The sequence below is a fragment of the Echinops telfairi genome, unplaced genomic scaffold (assembly GCF_000313985.2).
Source record: "Echinops telfairi isolate 266 unplaced genomic scaffold, ASM31398v2 ScPeMD7_5868;HRSCAF=6743_1, whole genome shotgun sequence".
NCBI lineage: Eukaryota > Metazoa > Chordata > Mammalia > Afrosoricida > Tenrecidae > Echinops > Echinops telfairi.
In genome coordinates this window covers 3,272,251-3,280,769 of record NW_022109768.1, presented here as the reverse complement: position 1 = coordinate 3,280,769, position 8,519 = coordinate 3,272,251, and the positions used below count along the sequence as shown (strand labels likewise).

Below are 8,519 nucleotides of genomic sequence, written 5' to 3'. Positions count from 1 at the left end.
ACCCTTTCACAGGGGTCGCCTGACTCATCACAGTAGCAAAATGACAGTGATGAAGTAGCAATGAAAATAATTTTCTGGTTGGGGTGGGGGGCACCACAACATGAGGAACTGTATGAAAGGGTCGCGGCACTAGGAAGGGTGAGAACCACTGTTCTGGAGAGGTTTTGGTCTCTAAACACAGGAGTCAACAGATGCTAGACTTCCTCCTAGTACCAGCAGAAGTCTACTCGAAGCCCCACTATTTTTAGCCATGCCTCACGAGCTCCTCAAAATCAAGTGCTGACACCCCTATGGCCCCGGGAACTCCCCCCTTTCCAAGTACTGAGGGAAATAGGCTCACTTCAGAGCATTTGGAGTTCAAAGCCCTATCAGTTGTGTAACAGGAGCCCTAGTGGCACGCTGGCTAACCTCTTGGTTGCTAACCACCAGGTCAATGGTTCCAACTCAACAGCTGTCCCACGGAGGCAAAACTTTACAATTTGCTCTACTGACTAGGATGATAGGTCAGGAAGCACCAGGAGGAAGTTCTACTCTGTCCTATGGGATCACCATGCATTGGAATTGGCTCCTTGACATGCACCAGCAGGTGCCCAACCAGGGTCCAGAGTGTACCATCCACCTGCTGCTGCCTTTAGTTCGAAAAAACTGAAATTTAAGAAAAGACTACATGCATTCAACTACTGAACAGCTACTCAAAAATACCTTTCCATAGTAACTTGCACGCCTAAGGCTAGAGTCTCCATAAAGAGCTCTGGTGGAGTCGTTCTGAAGCAGAACTTTGGGGAAAGGGAGGGCAGTGGTTATTCTGGGCGTGCAAGGCTGGCTTCCGTACTTGAAGTGAAAACCGAAATCACGTTCCCTTGGGCATAAGATAAAGGATCTGAGCTGAAGCTGTGAGAAACTGACGATTCCTTGCCAGGGCTACGATGAGAACGGTGATCAAAACGACTGTGGAATATTCTCCTAGCAACTGAAGGCACACACAGTGGTGCCCAGTGGTGGGACTCATCCTTCACCACTGTAGGAGCGGGATCCCATTCCTTTAGAGGTAGGCCAGTTAGATAATAGTCTTTGTGTTCGATATATGAGAAACAGGCAACTTATCGTCTCAGAACACACTGTGTTCAGCTTTGAAAAACCCCTTTCTGCTTCTGCTGAACTTACAACTGTTCTGAAACTATCTTCAGTTCTTTGAACACTTTCAGGAATTGCATAATTCACTCAGACCATCTCCCGGGAATTTGGAGTGTAACACAAAGCTGAAACAAATGATGGCGGGTCATTCTCTGGCTGTTGGCACTTTTTCTCTTTATGCTATGTGTTTGTTTACTGAAGTAACAAACGCAAGGGAATAGCAATGTAATATTTCATTAAAAGTATAAGGAGTTTTATGATCCATCGACCTCTGGGTTATGGGCCCAGCACGCCTTCACATGCACATGAGGCAATGGGAATACCAGATAACTGGATGGCCAATGAAATCACAAGTACCCTTGTAAGTGAAAGGGAGAGGCAAGAGCTCTGGACTGCGGGCGAGACAGAGAGCGTTTGGAGGCTGTTACACCGATGAGACTGAAGGTGGAAGACGAGACCGCGAGCCGAGCAGGAGAAGGCAGCTCAGGAGATTCATCCCTAGAGCCGAAGAGACCCCATTTGAACCTCTGGCATCCAGACTATAAATAATAAGTTTGAGTTGTTTTAAGTTCCTCAGTTTGTGGTAACAGCAACAAGTGCACATGAATACGGTACAAGAACAATGACGGGCTGGAGATTTCACTCTTTCACAAGCTAAAAGTTAGTCTGTCACTTGGCAGAAGACACATGATGCTGGCTCCGAGCCAAGGTCCATTTATTCTTCTCCGCAGCAGCAGCAGCTGGAGAAGCAGCATTTTGTGCTACTTCCCCCTGGGCCAGGTAAAGAACCGAGGGATACCTGCACCCATGGAGGCGCCGGTTCCGAATGCTTGACAGATAATGGGAAGGTTGTCCATCTGAACTTCAGAAAAGAAGGCCTGTATGTGCTCTATGAAGACTACTCAAACTCCAGAACTTACTGCCACTGAGTCAATTCTGACTCATGGCGACCCTACAGGCAAGGGTAGAAATGCTTCTGGGTTTTAGACACTGCAATTCCTTATGGCAGTAGAAAGCTTCATCGTCACCTTACAGAGCGGTGGTTTTGAACTGCTGACCTCGAGGTTTGCAGCTCAGTGCATAACCACTATGCCACCAGGGCTCCTCTATGAAGATGACAGCCGAGGAAACCCTGAGGGGCAGCTCTACTCAGTCATATGGGGGCACTATGAATCGGCCTTGACGCAGAAGCGCGTAACAACAAACAACTGGGAAAATGAAGACGTGGCTAGCACCTAGCAGGTGCCTGGGAGCAGCCCACCACCACTGTCCCTGCTGGCTTTCCAGGGAGAGTTGGCTGTGTGCCAGTTCTGACACCAAAGGGGGTAGTGTCCTTCGCAGAAGGCACTGTCATTTCCTAAGAATGACATTTCTGTGGGGCATATTGTGCAAGAGTGGAACTTTTAAGCAATCGCTCACTGGACTCCTGAGGCAACACAGAGCTGTTCTTGTGCCAGTTCCTGGCACAGCTGCTGTCGGCTCACTTACGCAAGTTTCTGAATCTTACACCAGACCAAATTTTCCTGTTTCTGCAAGTGCCAGGGCAAATGGCCTCCACAGAGTCATCCATCCGGCTGGTGGAAGACGAGAATGTCCCTTTCCTTCCCCCAAGGAAGTCCCCGGCTCCTCTCCTCAGAGAGCGGTGAGCTTTGCCCGGTGTGTGCAGACTGCCTCCCTCCACCCATCAGGCAAGTCCCCGGCTAGCTGGGAAGCTGAATGGGTTGTGGCAAATACTTAGTGGTAGAAACAGTCTGCGCGTCAGAGTCCTGAAAGAAGAGGAAAAAGTAAAGCGCAACACTGACCTCATTGCCGTCGAGCTGTGTCCAAACGCACGGCGAGCCCCGCAGCTAGAGCAGAACCGCCGCGCTGGGTCTCCTTGGCGGTCCTGACTTCCACGCCAGCGCTGGAGAGGGGCAAACTGCCGCCCTTTCAGCGAGGTAGCAGTTCAGCACCAGCCCTCTGCACCATCCACGGGCCTTAGGGGAGAGAGAGTGCACTTACATGGGGACATTTGGAGCGTCTGACAAGAGACCTCTTCACACAGGCAGGTGCAGCGTCTCGGGGAACTGAAGGCCTGAAGAGGCTGTGATACCTGCCGTCGGAGGCCGTGGGGGGCGGGGAGGAAGGCTCCTTCCTGGTGGCTGGAGCGGGGTCCTCAGGCATGCAGCTGGAGGAGTCAGCACCCTCACCTCCTCATCCTCTCACCTGCTCCCCCTGGGTAAGCCAAATGAGACCAAGAAGGCAGGGTTTCTATTGATGTTTCCCTGGTAGGCCGAGGCCCAGGGCAGAGAGCATATGGTTTGTTGTTGTTGATGTTAAATGCCATCAAGTAGATTCCAACCTATGGCGACATTAGGAATTCTCTCCTGACGGATCACATTTGTTCCCCTAATACCTTTTCCTTTATTGTCCTACTTGAATCTACAAGGATCCCCAAACTGGTCCTCACCTATACCATCAACATTCTAATTTCCCGAGAACTCAGCTCATTTAAGTGTTCAGAATAAAATATGAAGGGGCTTCCAAACCTTTGTGGAAAAACTAGAATTAGAAGATAACATAAAATTCCCACAAACTTTTTGAAGCCCCTTGTAGTACGGCTGACCTAATTCAAGTTAATGAAACCCAAGAGTATTCACCTTCCTGAGTGTCCTTGCTTTTCACCAGCCCCAAACCCAGACTTACGACCATCGCTTCTGGCTCAAACTGGTCCGACAGGACACAGCACAGGGCTTCTGAGACTGTCCTTCTTTACAGGAGCAGGCAGCTCATCCTGCTCCTTGGAGTGCCTGGTGAGATTGAACTGCTAACCTTGCTGTTAGGAGCCCAACACTTACCTCACTGCTCCATCAGGGCTTCTTGCTAACGGGGCTTCTTAAGCTAAATGAGCACTTTCTGTGGTATGAGTTCCATAGGCAATGGTAGGCTAGTTAGCCATTTGTAGGTCCCTCGAGGAAAAACTCCTTCTTGACAATGCCTGTCTCTTCATGAGGGAGGCTACAGGGATGGTCAGGGATTTTCTATTTGGCTACATCAGGCAAAGCCTTTTCTTCCTCTTTGAGTTTTGTCCAGATTAAGGTAGAGATGGGACAGGTCTGGGGCTTGCTTTTTTTTTGGGGTAAGCAATTGCTATTTTGCAATCAGCTTAAGATTCAAAGAAAAAAATGTTTTGGGGAAACAAATCTCTTCAGATGTCTGCATTAACTTCATATTATTTAATTTTGTCAGACTTTTAATTCTGTGCCATCACAGCTTCAAGGTTCCTTCTGCCCATTGACTTGCAAGTCCCCTTTCATATCCCATTCCCTTTCAGGATTGCATACCTTCCTCAAATGACTGTTAGATGGAGCCCTGAATTGCCCAGCTTCTAACCCACTGGCTGGAAATTTTAGTCCATCTGGAGACACAACGGAAGAAAAGGCCTGGCCTTTTACTTCGGAAAATTCAACCACTGCAAACCCTCTGAAGCACAGCTCGACTCTGACACACATGGGGTCAGCAAGACTTGCAATCGTTTTTTGGTTGCAATTAATGGCATGAAGGTGGACATACCTGACTTCCTCCAGCTTCTCCATTGCCACGAGTCAGACATACCTCCACACTCCATCATTCTTTGTCTATTCTGACAGCAACCACTCCTCCCACGCCCCTCTTCATCTATGCTGGGTGTGATTGTAAAGGCCAAACTGAACTCACAGACGACACTCACACTTAAGGGAGTGTGTTAGTCCGGGAGACTAGAGAAACAAATCCAGGGAGACTTAAATGTGTATAAGAAAGAGCTTTCTATACAAGAGCAATTGAATATTGAGAAAACGTCCCAGCCCAGTCCAGATCAAGTCCATTAAGTCCGATAATAGCCCATATGTCTGATACCAATCTATAAATTCCTCTTCAGACTCACACAACACATGCAATGATGCTGAAGGCAGGTTGATCACAGGCCAGTGGGTAGAAAGTCTTGTGGATCCAGTGTCAGTGTAAGCATCTCAGTGGTGGCAGGGGTCTCTACGTGGCTCCTCCAGCTCAGGACACTAGTGTAGCTCCATGTGTCTTGTCAATTGGAATGTCTCCCAGAGAGTGAGGGTGTGACCCACCTCCAATGAGCTATTTATCTCCTTAGTGGCTCCAAATGAGGTCAACAAGCCACGACCTGATTGACAGGCTAAACTCCACCCCTTCACTCTTAGGTCTCAAATTGACAAAAGACTTTGTAACTACCACAGAGGGGTTATTGGGAAAGCCAATAGGTTACCACAAGTTGGGATCAGCAAATAGTAAAGATACAATCATTGGTCTCCTGAGCCAGCAACTGAATCTCCCTCTCTGGTTCTCAGCCTCTCATTCACATGATAGCTAAGGTTTTTTTCCTTTTTTTTTTTTCCAGTTACTAGTCTCTCAGCCACGTGGTCACTTGGCCTTAGCTTCCATGGGCCAGGAAGCCAGTCCATCTGTTGCTCTGTCCCACAGTTTCATAGTCTTGGGCCTGGTAAGGAGGAGGTATTCCTTCATCTCGACACTGTTCCCATGTCTCGGTGACACTCCCAGGCAAAGATCTTGAACCTGCTCTTCCAAGGTCTTGGGGTTTCAGAAGTGACTTACTTGGTCAAGATCACAAAAGGGCCCACAATCTCTATTCATAACCACCCAACAGTACCGGCGTGTTGTCAGAAATGTTTATAAATCACTTGGAACTTGCATTGGGCACAAGAAACAAGCGCTGGTATCCTAACATTGCAAAAACCAGTCTACACTATTGCATGAAATGAGAAGTTACGGTAGAACTACTGAGCCCCACAGTGCCCGTAGCATGCTCAAGGTTCCTGCTATGCCAGAGTTACTTGCAAAGTCATGACTTCTTTAGGGTAGTAACAACTTGACTCAGGAAATGGAAGAGTGACTATGAGCTGATCACACGACTGCCTTATATTTACACAAAATTTCCCCTTCTTTACAGTCCAATTCACCAGCAATTTCATCAGATTGGCTGATCCCACAGCAAACTCGAGATAGATCTGTTTCTTTGATTTAAGTTCAAGGGTCTTTCTAACATGAATTTTAAGTCCTTGGGCCCTTCTCCTATGAAGGCATATTAATAGCTAACACTGAGCATTTTCCAGGTTTGGGGCATTGTACTCTGGATATCAGTCATACCAAACCAAACTCAGAGCCATCAGTGAATTCCGACTCATAAACCCTATAAGACCAGGGTAGAATGGTCTCTGTGGGTTTCTGAGACTGTAACTCTTTAAAGGAGTGTAAAGCTTGCCTTTCTCCTGTGGAGTTGGTGGTTTTGAACTGCTGACCTTGTGGTTTGCAGCCCAACACCTAACCACTATGCACCCTCAGATAGGAATCATACACCCTGTTTAACAGATATGAAAACTGAGTCTTGTGAGCTTCTCAGTCATAAAGCTAATATATGAAAGAGCCAAGATTTGAACCAAAGTCTTTCTACTTACAAAACAATTTCCCCATGAGAGTCATGCTACAGTGTTCCCACAATGCTGCAGAGGATGGACATGACTGAGCTAAGCCCTAGTAATCTGGGATATGGGCCACAGTCAAGTCAGTCAAATAGCTGATTTTTGACAGTGATTTATAATGGGTTCTTAAGAGGTAGTAGAACATATTTTAAAGATTCCATACTTTTGTATGTATGCAAGAATAAGTAAAAAGTTGCACTGAAGAGTTCTCATCATGATGCTGACCAAGAGTGGTGGTGATGATGACCATCATGATTGCTTCTCATGCTACACATTCTGCTAAAGCACATGGCAGTCATCCCTTGGTATCCAGCTGTCTTCTTCCAAGACCCCTCTTCCCTTCTGGATGCTCAACTCCCTTATGTAAGATGGCATAGGATCTGCATATAACCTATGTACATCCTCCCATATCCTTTAAGTCATCTCCAGATTACTAGGGATACCTAGCACAATGTCAACGCTATATAAATAACATCCTATGCTTCTTTCCAGTCTTTCAGGAATTCCTTCCACATCTGAATTGCATTTTGCTCACCCCAAATATTTTCAATCTGTGGTTTGTTAGATCTATAGATATGGACAGTGGCATATGTATAATTTTACCATGGAGTAAAATCAACTGGTATTTGAGTCGTATTCTATGAGTCATTCTTCAATCATCACTTCCTTCTTGAATTTAAAATAGCAAATGACATTGTTTCAGGGAAAGCTTGATTTTGCTGAAGATCCTCATGTGAAGCAGTCTTACTGGAGTTGTGCAATGCATTTGGACAACATTTATACAAAGTATAAAAGAGAAGTACAGGAAGCCATTTTGACCAGGGCAAAATGATTGAATTAAGCACAGTTTTTGCTGCATTAAACCAGTCTTTTACATGACTATGCAGATTCTTTGTTTTCCTAGTTGTACTCAGCAGAGGCAACTCAAACTTTTCATAGGCACCTGCCATTTGACTCAATTGTTAGTAGGCTTGGGAACTAATGAAGAATTTCTCTCTGTAGTTAAACCAGGATATGAAAGAAACATACTCTAAGAAAGTGAATTTTAAAATTTTTCATTGAAATTTGGGTGAAAGTTTACAGAGTAAGCTCATTTTATATTCAACAATTCTTACACATTTTGGCCTGATTGAAATCCCTACAATAAAACATCTCTCCTTCCACTTCCTCCTATATTTTTGACTTACCCGTCGCATGCAGAAATATCCTCTACCAAATCTGCACATATTTGTGGGTATAATTCCATTGTCTTCCTACACATTGCATGTCTATCTATGTATGCACATTGCATGTCTATCTATGTATGCAGTTATTACTACTGTCTTGGCTGCAGTGTATATGTAATAGCACTGACTTATGTTGCCTTGAACTCTCATCTTCTTTTCAATGTCTTCTTTCACCTTGATCATCTTATGCCGACCTCTCCCTGTGCATATTCTTTCTCTTCACCCACGTGAACAAGTCAACTCTTTATTTGCCCATCCCCTCACACCTGGCTTTTCTCTGTGTAAAACTTTTTAAAAAAAATTTTTTAGTAGTAGGATTTCATACAATATTTGTCAGTGATTGACTAATTTCACTCAGCATAGTGTTTCTTAGGTTGATCTATACTATGAGGCGTTTAATAAATTAGTTGTTACTCTTTAACATTGCACAGTATTCCATTGGATGTATGAGTCACAGTTTGTTTACCCCTTCATCCCTGATGGGCACTGCAGTTGTTGCCATCACTTTGCTATTGAAAATGGTGCTGTACAAAGGTGGGGGAGGGGGGATCATATCCTCGTCAATGAGGGTGGCGCGTGATGGAGACCCAATGCCCATCTCTAGACAACTGGACATACCTTGCAGAGGGGTAGTGGGGAGATGAGTCACTTAGAGTACAGTATAGCAATAATG

The 8,519-nt window shown here is 45.7% G+C and overlaps 1 long non-coding RNA gene across 1 annotated transcript in view; it reads right to left on the bottom strand.

The window, feature by feature from the left end:
- Positions 1-8,519, bottom strand: part of LOC123522346 — an 18,046-nt gene that overhangs the window by 3,902 nt on the left and 5,625 nt on the right. The window contains exon 2 of the long non-coding RNA XR_006680615.1: positions 2,937-3,110. This is a non-coding gene — a long non-coding RNA (uncharacterized LOC123522346). The remainder of the gene's footprint in view (positions 1-2,936; positions 3,111-8,519) is intronic.